The sequence below is a fragment of the Rhea pennata genome, chromosome 2, assembly GCF_028389875.1.
Source record: "Rhea pennata isolate bPtePen1 chromosome 2, bPtePen1.pri, whole genome shotgun sequence".
Lineage (NCBI taxonomy): Eukaryota > Metazoa > Chordata > Aves > Rheiformes > Rheidae > Rhea > Rhea pennata.
In genome coordinates, this window is record NC_084664.1 from 121,485,466 (window position 1) to 121,503,352 (window position 17,887).

Consider the following 17,887-nt stretch of genomic DNA (forward strand, 5'->3'; position numbering starts at 1 on the left):
GCTGATTTTTAAACTCTTGCAGCGAAATCTCATGAGACTGATCAGCTCTCCTTCATCATCAGGATAGGATTTATGTCTTTGTTTTCTATACCGAGGAGCAACGGGAAAGTGTATACAATGGCCATAACACTGTTATAGGCTTTGGAATTTTTAATTTAATTGTAATGGTGAAGAACTGTTGCATTACTCTCCTGTCTTCTTTCCACAGCTTTAATGAAACCACTGCAGCTGTTCTCCTTTTAAAAGCAAGATCAGCAATCTCAGCTTGACAAAGCTACTGTGCAATATGTTTCTTTTGTTGTTGTTGTTGTTGTTGTTGTTTTAGGAAAATGTTGTAATCCTTACGCAAGATAGGCCTATTTCTTAGGCTACCTCTGCAAACAAATTTGGGTTCTTTTCTTCCAGTTAACCTAGTTTGCGCATATTTGCTCTAACTAAACATTAATAGCTCACATTGGTACGAAACAAGAACATGAACTGTAATTATCCTTCTAATTCTCTCTTTCATACCATATTTCTACTACTCCACCTGGCACTGAGATTCTGTAGTGATTATTTCATTAGTGATGAAAAATGGCCTAATCACGTAAAGTGTTGCTAGAAAACTCTTGTTTGCCATTACTAGGAAGTGGCACCAACTTTTCCCCTTCCTTTCTTTTTGGAGGAAGGTGCATCTGAATGATAGTGACCCAGGGAGCATTAAAGCATTAATCACTTCTCTTTGTCTCATCTATGCAAAGTAGGATTAAAATGATGACTGCTTAATCCCTTTGATTTTCTTTTACTAAATAAATATTAATCTACAAATCAATCAGATCCTGTCTTATAATACACACAATATACACTATGAAAGGTTATGTAAATTACACTCCATTTTACAAGCATGTCATTAACGAAAAGAGCCTCCATGCTTTCCCTTTCACCCACCAAATCCCTATTAAATTTGGAAGTTCAAGTTAATAATCCTGATAAATATAAAGCTTATCTATTGAATCCACTAGGTTTATTTTTCCTTTAAGGAAATTCACTGCAGCAGTCATTTTAGGAATTAATAAATCATATTTACTGTGTTTATTCATATGTCGATACTCCCAATCTGCAAAGCTTTCGCAATTTAATCTCTGTAACTCTGACCAAAGTTAGTTTACATTAGATGTTGTTTTAAACTCACATAGAACTAAATTAAATAGAACTAGTTAGAAAATTAATCCTAATTGTCTCCACTGTCTCACACTGCTTATATATGTCACCTGTTCTCAAATACTATGAAAGGGATAGTTTGCATTCATAGCTTTAAAAATATATAGAGAGAGAAATGTAGTTTTTGTATCATTAACTCAAGTCTAATTTAACAAAAATTAAGACAAGTATATTAAAATAATTCTTTAACACTGTAAAATAGAGTAGTATAATCTTTAAAGGGTGAATGATCATGAACTTTGTGATTTTATTGTAGTCTGGTCTGTATGCATATTCTTTCAAAAGGTAAGACAAAAATTCAAAAGGTAGGACCAAATTGAAAAACTAACAAATAATAACTAGCAAGTCAAAGTGGTTCCATATTATTCACCTAACCTCTTCGCTATCTCAAAATCAACTCTGAAATAAATGTTTCTTTTTTTTTGTCTAATGTTAAATTCCTTGCATGATAACAATGCTGTAATTATCTTTTTCAAAGTTATCCCAAATCAGGTACTCAAGCAAACATTCCAGTTCTCAGAGGTACACTACAAATCCAAATGATTTCAGAAAGAGTCCTGGTGAAAACAAAAAAATAAAAGATTGTGTCTTTAAGCACATCTAAAAGGAATGTGTAGGATTTTTCTAATTTTGCATCTACAAAAGAAAGGTGTGGGTATTGTAAGTTATGCTAAACATTAAATATTACTTTTTATTAAAATCAGCACGGTGAGTGAAAATACAGCATGTTTTTTTAAACTGTTTAGTTATTAATAAAGTATTTGCTTTTTCTAGAATATTATCATGGCAAATTTGTTTTGTATTGCCAAGATCAGCTGGGCATTTTGTTTTTATTATGCATAGTCTTTTGTCATTTTTTGCACTGCAAGTTAATTTGACTGCTGTGCATAAGTGAAGTGAGCAATTCAGTAATTAACTTTTGTGTTTTAAAATGTATGAACTTTAATTAGATTTCATTATAAACAAACAAATGTCAAGCATAATTATAAGCTCCTTGGTTTAACCACATATTATCCCTTTTCAAACAAACTTGATGTCAGACAAATTAAAATCAAGCAGCCAGCAATTTTGAGTTGAATTTTACATGATCTGCCAGTAACCTGATTACTTTAACTTCAATATCATTACAGGAAAAGTATTTCAGGAAAAATAATTACAAGAATTCCAACAGGAGACAAGCTTAATTGTATTGATTCAAAAGATGCATGTATATAGGAACCATGTTGAAGGAATAATGTTATCTTAAATCTACAGTTACTATTAAAATGATATTGTCTGGCATGAAAAAGGCAATCTGAGATCAGTGTCTTGAAAAGCAGAGATACAAAACTAACTGAAATAATTATCTTTACCCCATTATACTTTGAGTAACAAAATATCAATGTGGAACAACTTCAAGGCATGAAGGTTTGCAGGTTTATTTACTGACTGGTGTATCTATTAGTACCAGGAACAAGTGGAGCTGTCAGGACATAATGAAGGTAAATGATTAGTTAGCACAGAGACTGAGCTCTTCTTCAATGCAATAAGAGTTAATTAAAGTTTACCACCAAACATCAACCAAAGCAGGATGTTGATCAGGTTTCAGCATTAAGTGCAAACAGACAATGGTTGGCAGCAATTAGTGCAGCTATCAAATGACATGCAATGATAATTATACATTTAAAACAGCTAAAGGGCTTGTGGAGGGGAGGGAAGAATCTCCTCAGCTTCTTTGACTACATACAGTCAAAGTGCAGGAAACAGGTATCAGATATTTCACTTCAATACTGTAAATCAATAGAATTAAAAAAAAAAAAAAAAAAAAGGTTGTACAAGCACATTATCTAAAAGAGGACAATTCACTGTACATGAAATGGAAGAAATCTTCAGATGACTCCTAACAAAGATAAGTACTAGTTAGATGAAATAAATTACTTTGCTGCTGCCACTCACACTGACACGCATAAACAGCAAAGTGTTTGGGGTTTAAAGGCTAGAGGCTGCAGCTTTATTACAAATTTCTGTGCCAGACTCAAGGTTACCTGGTATCTTTAGTCCCTGTGGCCATGTTCAGAGCGCGAGAAGGCCCAGAAGGACCACGGGCCTGAAGCCTCTGACCACAAAAGGGAGGCTCATATGCTAGCTGCAAGCTGGCTGCGAGGAAGCCCGGGCTTACCAGAGGCGATTACCTGGTATCTGAGGCACAGCCTAAGGCGCTTCCACACATCCGCTCCTCTCCACCCCCTCCGATCAGCATATGCCTGAAGTTCTGCCTGCTCCCAAACTTATGCCCAACTTTGGGAAAGAAAAAAAAGGGACAGAGAGACGGAACGGCCTCTTTGCACAACAGACAAATACCGTGCAATGCTCACGGCACACAGGCACACTAATAACCCGGACTACGCCAAGGACCCCTTAGTCCTTTCTTTGCTGCACCCCCGGTCGGTCATCAAGGCCTCGTGCTCAGCCATGGTAATGGTGGCAGCTACCAATCGGTCATACAACGGAGCTGGCACCAAACTTAATTTTGATCTGCAATTTCCATTAAAAAGGCAAAGGAAAGATGACAAACTTGCGGCCGCACCTCTGTAACAACACGAGGTTAAGGAAAAATTCCTTTCAGCCCAAAGCTGGCAGTCTGCTGCACCACCTCAACATGAAAGTTGGATCCTGTGAAGTTGAAACAGCCCCAATGCTGCACTCTCAAACACACGGGAAGGACAGGAAAACAGGTAACTCTCCCTCCAATGGCCAGTAGCCATTATTAACCGATATAGCCAGACAGACAAGCATCTACACGTCTCATGTTCACACAATTCCTCGGTAAACTCCCCACATCCTGGAGACGGAATAACTCACCCTCTCTCCTGTTGTGCTGAAACAGTGCAGGTAATGCGATTCCGCAGTTAAACACCTACGTGCTTTGATATCAGCTGAATAGGCCCGATAATTATGATCCCCACCTCAAATACATCAAAATTTCTTCAGAATCTTTATAGACATCACAGTGGCAAAAAACACCCTGCTCGTCCCAGATATTTAACAAGAAGGAAAGAGAAGAGGCTTACCAAAAGACAAGAACTAGCAGATTTCCAAGAAAGCTAAGCTATGACAAATTAAAAACTGATGATGAGAGGGGAAAGGGGGTTAGGCAGTAGAACTCATTGCTGCAGGAAACCATTGAGATGAATTTACTGAGGTTAAAAAAAGAGAATGGAAATTGGCTGCCAAAAGTATCCAGAGTTATTGTAATGAATGTGAACAAAAACATTTGTAAGGGATATTAAACCTTGCTCTTCAGAGGTCTAAAAAAATTTGCATTTGCAATCACAGCAAGGCAGGCACATACAATAGCTTATCCCTCATCTGCCTACTGTGATATTCTTCAGAAGCATCTTGTACAGACCAGTTAAACAGAGAAGAGGATAGTTAGACCAGAGTCCCAATTTGGAAATCAGTATGTTCCTATGGAAGGAATTACACCTTCTGAGTAAAGAAATGCCTACAGCAGGGAGACTGACCTTAGCTTTTATATGAACTAACCCATGCAAAAATACCAGCAGCACTGGTTGGTATTTAAATAAGTTGTATTCCAGTGTGTTTCATGTCAAACTCAGAAAAATCTCTTTTTAAGATTTCAAAGATCATATTTATTTTAAATGTACTATTTTTTCAATAACCAAACCCACATACATATGCAAAATACATTAAGATTGGTTTTGTTAAAATGTTGGCTACCAATTCTGATTTGTACTGGAATGTGTATAAATTCACATTGCTAAAATTATTTTAACAAAATGTCCTACTGTTTTGCATAGTTACTGGGCTGCAGCCTAGAGCAGTTCTACAGATTTTTTTTTCCACTAACAAACCTCATTTTCCCAACTAATTCTGTTATGCTAGGGATTTGTGCACAGAGTTGGCTAATCCCAGTATTTCCCTAGAGCTGCATCTAAGCTATGGCCCACTCCCAGCACAAAAGTGTCTCCAAAAGCCCTTTCGCCCCCTTCAGCACTGATACACTCATTGGTCCTGACATTTTCACTTCAGCCATGACAAATGAGCTGATGGCTGTGATCAGATTGCACACGAGGACTGCTTTATCAAAGACGTATCATTAACTCTCATCACTGTCTTCCATTATGACTCTTTTGGTCAAATCTGTTGTGAAAATGCAAGTCGGTTTAAAAACATATCCTAGGCATAGCAGCAAACAAACTTCATTAAAAAGCAGAAAAGAAAACCAGATTCAGACAGGATCAGAAAGAGACTAGCGTTAACTAAATGTTTCTCTGGGGATTTAAGTAACTGTACTCAACCTCTGCCCCAGTGCAAACATGGCAGTTGACCGTCTTCTAAAGGTCCCTTCCCCCACTGTGGATTGCCAGCACCACTTTGCCTTTTTTAGAGAAACAAAAATAAAGCAACAGAAATCACATATGCCTAAAAACTAAGTCAATCTTTTTTTTTCCTTTTGTTTTTTTGATCTCAAAACTATTTTGCATTTTTGTGTGTCTACATTTATCAAAACATGGAGTTTTTTAACAAATCCCTTAAAGAAAATAAAATGGAATATAAAATATCCACTTGAATCGCAGCCACACAATCATACTGTTTTCTGACTCACATTAAAAACACTAGCATAAAACGCTGTCTGAAACAGAAATCTCTCAGTTCACTATGTGTACTGCAACCTTTCTGTCAAGTTAGAACCTAAGTTCCTGCTGCATAGTTCTTGTTACATCTAGAGGGTTTACAAAGTATATATTTGTCATAACCTCTTCTAGTAATTCATCTGAGAATACACATCCAGACGGAGTCAACTGTAACACAACAGATCTTGGGAATGGAGGTCATGCTTTGAGATAAAGTGCTATTCACTTTTGGACCATGCAAGAAGCTCTTTATTCCTGTTCTTATTGGCATCAGTTCCCCCTTACCAGAGCAAGAACAAAGCCAAGTGCTCGTGTGAGGTTTATGAATAAATCAGAGGTGAGCCACTTTAAGTGCTGCCCATGATTTCCTTGTTGACAGTGAGCACTTAAACAGGCTTCTATGACCAGCAACTCCTGGCAAACCTTAATGGCTCCTAATCTGTACCCTGCTTCTTTTCAGGAAAGAAATGACCCACCCCAGTTTTTCTCAAGTCTTCACCTTTTGGGCAACTACTGTCCCACCTTTTTAGAAATTTGCATTGAGGGACTGTCCCATTCCAGTGCCAAGTTTTCACATATAACACCCAACATAAAAAATTACCATTTTCTTCCTTGAAAACAAATGACAGCTAATAAAATATTATTACGCTGTGCAGCCTAAGTAATTCCCAGACAAACCATTACACAATTCAGCGTTTGTTTAAATTGCATAGATTTTTAAATGAACCTAAAATATTTCTAATATATTTGCTTCCAATTGTTACAATCATGTAAAAAATATGCTGAGAGCAAATTCAAGCCATTTATACAGCTATAACTGAAACCAGGAATGTCTGTACTTCCCTGCTATTATATGTATTAAAAAAAAATCAAAGAGCCTTAAAAATTTGCTTTTAAATAATGACAACATTGCAAAACAGACTGATAGATATGAGTAAACTTAGAGCTGGGCCAAGGAACTCTGGTCCCAAAACATTATCATTCGCATCCAATTGTGGCAAGAAGCTAGGTGTTTCAGTACGTACGTCTTTGATACACAAAACCACTCACAGACCTACGCTGTTCAGCGTTAAAGCAGCAGCCTGCCTGGAGAATAAATTTCAAAATGCAATGAAATCCTTCGCCTTCAAGATTTTTTCTCCCCCCTCTCTGGCTGTGTCACACTCTCCAGATGGTTGAATTTACTCCGTAGTAGCTGAGTTATTGTTACGCTCCCGGTTTCTGCTATATTTAAATACTAACATTTTTGACTCCGTTGTATCTTGCTGCCTTTCCACCCACTCGGGAGAAGTGGTGACCGCACGGCTCTGCCTTGCGCTCTCAGAAAGTGCTCCCAGCAGGGCCGGGGCGGGCGGCGGGCGCGCGCGCCGCCCGCCAACGCTGCCCGCCGCGTGAGTTGCGCCCGGTGACTCAGTAGATGGCACTCTTCTTTGCGAGGGCCCGATCCAAAGCCAGGGAAATCGATGAGACGGCACCGGACTTCGGACGAGGCCCTAGGTCAAAACTGGAAACTGCAGCAGCGCCGGGGAAGCCATCCATCAAGGAAGAGATAAATCCAAGGGCCTGAGCACTTGCGACTGTTAAAACTCCAGTGACGCTTTTCAGCGGAGCTGAAACGCCCGTCCTAGCGCGCCGGCTCAGCACCCGTCAGGAAATCGTATTTTGTTTCCCTTCAGCAATCAGTTGCTCCTGCTGGATAAAGCCCTTAACCGTATAGCTGTCCTGCTGCAGAGTCGCTCATGGCCGGCTGTGCCCAGGGTGACGCTTCCCACCCCAGAGATGGCTGCATTTCAATGACAGGCAACGGGATTTTTTTGTGAGCAGTTCATAAAACTCAAAGGATTTCAGGGGTGTGTGTGGGGGGGGTGACATTTGCCAGGTAGCTAAATAGTTTGTTTTAGAAGTGTTGCATTGTCTTTAATTTAGACCTTCAGTGCTGTAAGCTAAATCAATGTTCGTATTTCAATTAAAAAAAAAAAAATAAAATAAAGGACCACAGCGAAACCTGCAGGAATAAATTCCCTGTTTAAGCAGCTACTTTTCACTGACAGCCTTATTTTCTGGCGTGGGGAAGGCACATGAAGTGCTAGGTCTTAAATAAGGAAAAACTCTTAATAGAAGGTGGACAGCCATAGCTTCTCACATCTGAAAACCTGGTTTTGAAATCATCACGTAACAGTTGGAAAATCTGAGGATTTTTTCTCTCTTCTTAGGAAAGCTCTGGCCTTCGGAATATCAAAAACTGAAGGATCCTCCCCAACAAGTGAAGAGAAAGGAGGAAGTTACGGGTTTTGTTTTCTTCAAAGAGAGAATACGCTGATCTGTTACACTACCATCTCCTGGAACAAGTGTGGAAATAACTGGGATTACTCCAGATTTCCATCAGCGTCCCAAACGCTGGAGTGCTACCAGTGACAGGTGCCTTGTCACCTCAGATTAGGTGTATTTCTCTCCAAAGGAGCCTCGGTGTCAAAACAGGGAGGAGCGAGCCTGCGGCAGCCTTTGCTCCCAGGCCCTGCGCTCTGCCACTACCTGGGGAGGGGGCAGAATCGCCCCCATCAGCTGCTCCGTCAAACCGCTCCCAGACCCTGCAGTGCCTGCTGCGCCGAGCACATCATCCTTGTAAATGGAAATGGTCATTCAGAGAGAGGAGATAAAACCCTTTAAATATGATTTTTTTTTTTTTTTTTTACGGGAGTATTTTAAACTGGGAACTGAAGGCCTGTTTGGTTTCCTAACTGTATCAAAACTGTACCTCCTTCCAGCTTTACACCCATGTAACTGCCCTTATTTCAGATGAGTTTTTTTTAATTTGGTCTGGGGTGAATAGGAAGAATCAGGCTCTCATTTCTTTGAGGGTTTTTGTGTCCTAGGTTCACATCAACAGAAGCATTTCATAAGGATTTCTTTGTTTTAGGGGCAGAATATTTGTCTGTTTATATACAGCTTTAGATGTAAGTGTGCATCATTTGTTCCACACACACAAAATGCAGCCTATATGGTAAATGTTAGTTTTCAGAGTCACCATGGTCTATCTCGTACATACAACCTTTAGTTTGTGAACTCTTGACCTGAAGGACTATAACATCTACTTAGGAGCTGGTACAGCCTATCAGATCAGCATGAGTGCCAAAAGCATGCTAGATTTGTCTGTAAAGAAATCCTAGTTTCTAAGCATATTTAAAATTGTTCTCCAAAGTACCAAATGCAAAGAAAATATATTTTGGAAAAACTGCTTTCTAAACTCCTTTTTTGAAAAATTCAAAGTTGATTCTGAGTAATGTGAACACTAAAAAGAGTGTCTGAATATGGTAAACTTTTATTTAGGTAACTATCTATTAAACCATGCCTTAGAATATTTTGTTTAAACAGAAAAAGGACAGAAAAAGGCATTCTGCAATAGGGCTGCCACATTTCTGCCTGGCACAAAGTTTTCAGGCTTAGTTTGGAATTCTTGAAAAGCTGTAGTTATACTAAAAACACTGGTATCAAAGTGCTACAGAGTGACAATTAAGAAGAAAAAAGAAATATAGTAATATAGATTAAAGGCCAAATCCTGCTGTCCTTATTTATGCAAAACAAGTTTGTCTGCACAGTTCTGCTGAACCCTGATAATCAGTGATGTGTGTACCATTTTCTTTGGGGAGAGGGGGAAACATCGGGGGGGGGGGGGAAACACTGCCTCCAACCCTACTAGGTTTGTTTTACCTATTAGGTAAACACAACTGTCAAAAGATAGTGGGTTTTTTGGTTTTTTTTTTTTGTTTTGTTTTTTTTTTTTAGTTTCTTCTGTCTGTGCATCTGTTCATGTAAACATGTTCTGCATTACATCTCATTCTGTAAAATCCTGAATCTCAGTATCTAAATGTTCTGGGTTTCTGCCCATTCAGTAAGAATGCAGACATCACATAAGTTATTATTAACCCATGTGTTATCCAGTTCTACAGTGGCTGGAACGTTGCCAGAGACAACACATGGTGCTTGGTTAACAATATTTTAAAATATAAATGAATTTATTTTTTAAATTAACACATATTTCTTATGGAAATACACTAATAAGTTGTTCCCAGAATGAAAGAATATCCCATTGGCATGTCTATTATTCTTTTAAAAGAAGTTTTAAGGAATTTCATAAAGTTAACAGCAAAACATTTTCAAGCCCTACGGAAGGTCTCTATCTTTGTCTAAAAAGCAAGAATCTTTATGACTTTATTATTACCAAGCACTTCCTGCATTTGCAATTTTACTTAATTTATCCATAAATTATTCTAATTTCTTAGAAGCATCTCTAGCTATTTAAGTGTTATCAAATCAAGTCTAACACTGAACTAACAAGCATTTACAAAATAAATGTTCTGCAAACTAACAACTGCCCCCCCTCCAACAAGTTAATAGTTAGTCTAACTACCAGCAGCTTTCCACAGTAGCTCTAAATCGGTAATTATGTTGACCTGAAAAAAAAGAACCTATTTAATATGCATACACACAAATAATTATCCACACTGCATTTGATTTACATACGTACAAAAGAACCACTTCCCACTTTCAAAAGTGGCTCAACACTTATGGTATTTTAACTGCCCTAATTACTGTTGAGAGAACATAATTAGAAGCACTGATCACATTGTCAACAGCTAACCAGTTGCAGCCCTGTCTCGGGGCCTGATCCTGCTCCAGCTGAAGGCAGCAGGGCCAGCCCAGCCCGCAGAGGAGCAGCCAAGGCCCTTCTCACCACCTGAACCTACCGTAAATGTTTTAAATAACCTGAGCACACTGATAGAGTCACGACGAAAGCCTCACTCATTACGTGCACATATTAATTTTTATTGTAGTAAGCTTTCTCTGCTTGAAAAGCCTAACTAAGAGAGTAATTTTTTCCCCAGAAAGGCTTATATACCACTTAAACACTTAGCACTGAGTCAGAACTCATAACTTTTTCCAAAAGAGAAATAGTTTAATAATTAAAATAGATATTGACTAAATCCTGCTTCCTTGAATACCGAACTTTATTAGATTATTTTGCGTTGATGCGTAATTTCCATTGGCAACTTTCAAAATAACTCCTTCCCTCCCTGACGGCCCCCCCTCCCCTCTTCTTCTTTCCCCCAAGCAAAGTACTGGGAAGCCTTGCTACCCAATAGTCAATATTTGGTTTGCCTGTCATGTTCCGGGAACTCTTCTACATATAAACCTGTGTTTATCATCCTTTCACTGCACTATTCTCATACATATTACTTCACATGATGATGGAAACTCGGGGCATCTTATAAAGTTGCTGAAATCCGAGCTTCTGCTTGTTTTCTCAAGTCTTGGACAAACATAACTTTAGGGAGAGCTGAACATAGGCATAAAGAAAGAGGAGCCTGCATTTTCATCTTCCTTTCATCTCAGTCATTCAGTCAACCATTCAGTGCCCTATTCAACAGAGCTTTTCATTATGCAAAAAAATGCTAATCCTTTTCCGATGCTTTCACACTTGTATAAACCCCCATTCCTTCGACTGAAAAGCAATTATATCAGTTTACCTTTCTGTCAAAAACAGGATTAATATTCCAATACCAGAATCTCCTTTATTTTCCTATCTTTTGCTTTAGGAAACTGGAGATTATTAGCGGAGGTATTCCTTAGAGCAAGACTACATTATTTTAAATATGATTATTTTAGCCAAAGAAAGAGGGAATGGGGGGGGGGGGGGGAGGGGGGAGCAGGAGGGGGAGGAGGGAGAGCAAAAACTTCAGTTGCTGCGGAAACTCTTTTCAGTGACAGAACTGACCTTCCCTTTGCAGAGGCCTGAATAGAATGAGCCTCACTCTGGTCTATTAATCAGAAACAAATTATGAAAGAATGTGGCTGGACTGGTTGACACTATCCTGTCTTGGGAGACTCAGTAACAGCCTAGTAACAATGTCCTCTTCATGGGTAATGAACAGCCATGACAAATGGGGCAGAGAAACTATTTATTTGCATATGCAAATTCTCACACAAGGGAAACATGTACAAACAAGTGTCATTGTAAGGTGGATTAGGCAAACAACGCTTTCTTTTTAGGACATTCTGCAGCCCAGAACATTAGTCAGCACAATTAAACCAGTCTCCATGGAGACTAATGAAATTTCACCATGGTATGAGTTAAATTAGATAGCTAGTTATGTGTTTTCACAATCCAACTTGAAATCCATTATTGTTTCAGAACAATACAGCAATTGTGCCTGGCTGATCTTTGCCAGCTCAACAAGCTCCTAAGTTGACAATTTGCATATGTTAATATAATTAAGCACTAATTACATGAAACTTGTACATATTCACATGCACTTTCCCTGGGCGCTTCTCAGTTTGAACCTTGGCCAAGTCTTTAACCCTTTGAATGAATTTGGAGCAGCAAAGCTCTGCCTTCTGGGTACAGCCCCAAGGCAGATGCAGAAAAGCTCTTCATTTATAAACACAAAGCTTAACCTGGCTTCTCATATTTCTATCAACAAGGCTAGAAAATATTTTTGTATGTGCTGGGATAGGAGAAAGGGGGGCAGGGAGGGAGGGAGGGCTAGGAGTTCTTCAGAGACCCCTCTCTGATACCTTTTTGCATAGGAAAACATATATATTTACCCACATAACATGTTACAAACACATGTATTGCCATTGTCACCGATTCCTTAAGATCTAAATTGTCAAAAACTAGGCTGGGTTTTATGTCAGTGCTCTCAGAGCCACAAAAATGGGAATGAGAAAAGGAAGAAAAAGAGCAAGCAGTAACTAATGAGCTTTACATAAATATATGCAGAGGCAATTAAGCAGTGTTAATTACTATGACAGCAGTTAATTGAATATAATTAGATATTTTAAGCTACTGACTAAGGCATAGTTAAGATTAATTTTATTGAGATTAATTGTAAATAAGAATAGATTAACTGTGTGTTTTGACAGGCATAAAAAGTAGTTCTGCAAATTAACTAGGAGAGCAGAAACTAGCACAAAAATCATATATTATTTTAATGTCACACCTCAGAATCATCTGCTCAATAAACATGACTTTTCAAACCCAAACAGACAGGAATCTTGAAGAAAAACAAACAGCTTGCAGAGATTAAAGAGCCTTTTGTCCTTTTTCATGTGCATTTCTTTTAGCAGACTAAATTAAGCGAGTCTGGTGTACGTTTTTAGGAAGGAACATTTCACACTGAATGGAAAAAATGTTCTATCACATATGAAATTCATGCAGCTGTGCGGAACTTGGTCCAGATGGTCTAAGACTATAAAACAACACTAAATGATAGACAGTAGGGCCTTCCCAAGATTATGTGATAAAGTCACAACCTCATATTTTGACCTAAATTTTCTGTCATGTATTATTTCCTTCCAGATCAGATAGCTCCATTTTAATTTTTAACTGTTCGTGAATATTCAAAGGAAACTCTTAATAAACACTGCTGATAAGCATCTAAGTAGAAATCATAAAATATTTACAAAATGTCCCTTAGCTTCATTAAAACATTGCTGAATCCTAAGTGCAGAAACAGTGCCCTGGCTTTCCCAGCAACGCTAAACTGTTCACACCACTTAGCTTAAATAGGTAAAAATTCCTTGTTTTAAATATGCTTCAAAGAAAATCCAAAACACATTCTACCAGCAGATTAATTCATGCATGCTGTTTAAGAAAATTAACAACAAGGCTGAAGAATGCTGAACAAATCACTAATAAGAAAGGAGCTTCAATTGATTTTGAAATAAATCAATATGTGATTAACACAATATTTTTAAAGCAGTAGAATGTATATATATTATATAAACATATATATTATATTTTCAATACCTTTTTAGCTCTTAATCGAACAAGGGCTTTACAACAGTGAGCATGTCCCTATATTGACTATCAACTTCTTTGGAATACCTTTAGTCTTTTATAACGAAAATCCAAAAAAACGGTCTGTGAAACAAGCCTACGACAAGCCATTCTGCAGTGAAAGATTTTAAATCATCCAGCCTCTTCTAATAGACTTGAGACTTATTGAGGTAGAAACCATAAAAAATGAAGAAGGGAAATTTAATCCCTGAAATATTGATTTGCACATTAATATCATATAGGCAGAGGGCAATTTGGCTTCATGGAAATGACACATTGTCGACCCTTGGTGAAGTCAGAGCCAATCTAACTGCTGAACATGTCTGAATCTCAAGAGTTATTAAGGGCTTCCCTTCTTGCCTTTATGACTTTTCTTCAGCCTACCAATGCAATCTTAAATGTATTATCTTTAAGAAATAATTGTAAAACCTCAGGGGTTTTCCAGTTAATGGAAGGGAGGCTAAACCACATCAGATTCTGAAATGCAACATTAAACCCTTGCAATCAACAAAACCACCTCAATTCTCATCCATCCAGTGCAGGATCTAATATTGTTATTAGAGATAATCAAATTTCATTGTGTAAATTTAGGCTCATGGTCAGAATGAAAGCAGTAAATTCAGCAATATTAAACAGTGATTTTTCTCGGCCCCCTTTATATGTTCTTTGCTGGTGCACCATCTTCACAAATAAACCTAAACTATTCAAAAAGCTAGGAATAAAAACGTGTCCCTATTCTGAAAGATGCACATAATGCGATTTACCATCTTTACAGTTTTCCTTTAGTTTTAACTTGATCTAGTGGACAAGTTTCATTTTCGAGAATAATAAACCGGTATCACTGCATAAACCAAACAGCAGGTACTATTACTGTGACTTACACAGATGGTTTACCTGACCTTTCTTTGTTCCTTGGGTAGGTTTCACTTTTGCAGATTTACGACTTTTCCTTCTATATTTCATTGACCCTCTATGTTCATTATCATAAAAATGAAAACTATTGAATACATGTTTATGTTGACGAAGTCCAAAAAGCACACAACTACAGGATAAAGAGATGCTACAATGTAGCGTGTGGATCTCTAGATCGTACACTATAAATATTCAAGCACAGATAGCACGAATAACTGAATAATCCTGGTGAGCCCCAGCTCTGGAGCCAGGTGCAAGAGGTTAAAACAGCTGGCTAGCCATCTTTTATTTTTGTGTGCCTTCCTACCGGCTGAAACCGCAAACCCTGAAAACCAGCAGATATTCCCTCAAGGTTGATTGTCTTTTTTTTTTTTTTTTTTCCATTTCAACCAGTTTAGTAGGATCCCTCAGTCAAGAAAAGACTGAAACTCCTTAAATACAGTCAGTTGAATAGGAAGTGGAGCAATGATGATTAAGGCTTCCCCCCCCCAACCTTCAACCCCCCATATATTTCAACAATCTTCTTTGTACACCTTCCCTTCCAAATGTTTGTATTCCTAATTTCAAAGAAAAGCACTCCAGCTCGTTCTGTCAGTTTTGCCAGTAAATATAAAGTAAAACAAGTGTTGATGGCACTGAGAGTGTTACATACCCAGGCTGTGTTTTTGCATTGCTCTCAATGGAAGCGATCGATGCCCATGTCACAGTCGCGTCCCAATCGCAGCCAAGTCTCTGCCTCAATCTAACCAACAACAGGCAGGGCTGCAAAAGCTTCTCACTACCTCTTCCATCCATCCACCACCAAACTAAAAATATAATGCTACATATGATCTTTTTAAACACTCCAGTACCGCTGCTAAGGATCGAGCCACTGAAAATCCAGGAAAAACATATTGAAAAAAAAATACACCACCAAAAAAAAAAAAAATCCTCACAGCAACCACCCCAAAAGCACCAGAGCCCTCTGTTTCCACTGTCTTTCTCTCTCTCCTCCTGCCAACTACATAATCCTCGATAAAGGTTAATAAAAAGAAAAATTTAAAAAAATGTGGAGAACGGAATGGAGCCGAGGAAATGCAACTGTCAGAAAACGGGATGGTCAGACTTCCTGAGCGAACCTGCCTGTGTCTGGCTTAATGTAAATCCACCATCTTCAGCCTGGCAAGTTGTCTTTTGGTTGGTGTTTTTTTTTTTTTTTTTTTTTTTTTTTTTTTTGGTGGGGAGGGGGGTGTTATGTTTGCGATCTCTGCCTTGGTACCTAAGGAGGAAGAGGAGGAGGAGGGTGTGTTACTGAATGGTGGCTAAAGCCTCCTCGGGACGGCGCTGAGGTGAAGCAAGCTGAACCCGACTGATGTGGCTCCTCTCTCGGTTGGACCCAGTGCCCTAAGCAGCCGAGGAGAGACCCCCGGCCGCCCGGCTCGCAGGTAACAAAAGAAATACCAACACGGGCATTTTCTGCTGCTGCTGCTGGGGAGGCCGGGCCGGTGGGGGGGGGGGGGGAGAGATGCTGCAGGGGAGGAGTGGAGGGGAACCGCCGCAAGTTGGCATCGGATGGGGGAAAGTTTATTAGCATTTTTGAAGGAAAATTCATGTCAGGCAGGAGGGGGAAGCAGGGACGCGTCTGCCATTAGCCGCCGTGATGGGAAGGGATGCACTTGATTCTGGCACGAGCAGTTAGACAGAGCAGAAACCGAGCTGCATTCTCTCTGTCTGTGGGCTTTTTTTATTATTATTTATTTATTTTTATTTATTTTTTATATTATTTTATGATTGATTGCCTTTTTTTTTTATCTTAGTCCTCGGTTGAAAAAAAAAATGTCCCGCAAAACAACTACCCCCCGGCCCCCGCTTCACAAATCTCAGCAAGGCTGCGCTCCAAAGCGCCCCGGACCCTGCCCGCCGGCAGCCCTCCCCGCTGCGCGGAGCGCGGCGCGGCGCGGATGATGCCGGCGGGGGCCCGGCAGCCGCCCGCAGGCAGCGGCCGCCCGCACATCCCCGGCGGCGGGGCCGCGCCGCGCCGCCTCCCCGCGCAGCGCCGCGCCGCGCCGCGCAGCTGACACAGGCAGGGCGCGCTCCTAACGGGCTCCTCTCCCTGCTGCTGCCAGAGACGGCAGCCTGCAGCGCGGTCCCTCTGCGCACACACACACGCACGCGCCCGCACAGCCACCCCTTCCTCTGCTCCTGAGAAACCTACCTGCGAAATAAAAATAAATGGGGGGGGGGGAAGGGGGAAAAAGCACCCCACACCTTCCCCGCCACACACGCACGCGGAGTCAGGGTCCCCACTGCCCTGCTGGCATCCCCCCCCCCCCCCGCCGGCTGAAAGCGAAAGTTTGGGAGGCCGAGGGGGGTGGAGATGGGGAGGAGAGGGAAAGAGGGTGGGAGAGCGGCAAGCGCCTTCAAAAAGCACCTCAAAGTTTTAGGGGGGCTCGAGCTACGAAGCAAGAGTGCGAGCTCTGAAGGGGCTGGCAAGCGGTGACTTCTGACAGCCGTAACGTCTTTCCTAAGCTGACAGTAATTTTTCCCCCGAGCTCCCTAAAAAAAAAAAAAAAAAAAAAAAAAAAAAAAAAAAAAGCAAAATAAAAAGTGGGGGGACCCCTCCTAAAAACCTCTTCAGCAAAATGAGCAGGGTCCTCCAGTTAATCCGAAAGTTACAGCCCGAAAGAAAAAAAAGACCCAAAACAAAACACAAAAAATATACCCAAACAAAACGTAACCCCCGGAATAAAAGAGAGAGAGGGAGAGGGAGAGAAAGAAGAGAGAGAGAAAAAGCAGCCCCTCCTCCCCATATGAGAGCAAATACTGTACCTAAAAATGGGGAAACAGGCAGAAAAAGGGGGGAGAGAGAGAGGGGAGAGATCCATGGGATCTGGGGATGTGTGTGTGTGTATGTGAGAGAGAGAGAAAGAGGCAGAGAGAGAGGGAGAGAGAGAGCGAGCGAGAGCGAAATATCAAAGATTGTGCAAGATCAGCCTGGAAAGATAATCGATACTCGACCTAAATTTAACACAAACTACTCAATAAAAGTTAAAGAAAAAACTTACTTTCCATTTCCCCTCGCAGTTCCTACTGGATCTTCGCCTCTTTTTTTTGTTTTGCTTTATTTACTTAACAGCTGATCACATCCAAGTAAACGAGAGAAGGTTCATTAAAAAAATAATAAAAAAAAATAATCCTCCAACTTTATTGGGTGAAAATAAAAATGATTGAGCAAGAAGTGGGGGGCATGGAGCGGTCCTTTGGGGTCCGGGAGTTGTTAAAGCATGTGCCGACCGCGGTCTCGCTGTTTGGTTGTGAAGGG

General features: G+C 40.0%; 1 protein-coding gene across 1 annotated transcript in view; it reads right to left on the bottom strand.

Moving 5' to 3' along the window:
- Window positions 1–17,654, bottom strand: part of ZFHX4 (zinc finger homeobox 4) — a 145,693-nt gene extending 128,039 nt beyond the window's left edge. Inside the window, exon 1 of the mRNA XM_062570267.1 lies at window positions 17,631–17,654. The gene's annotated coding sequence lies outside the window, so the exon portion shown is untranslated. The remainder of the gene's footprint in view (window positions 1–17,630) is intronic.
- Window positions 17,655–17,887: the final 233 nt, after the last annotated feature.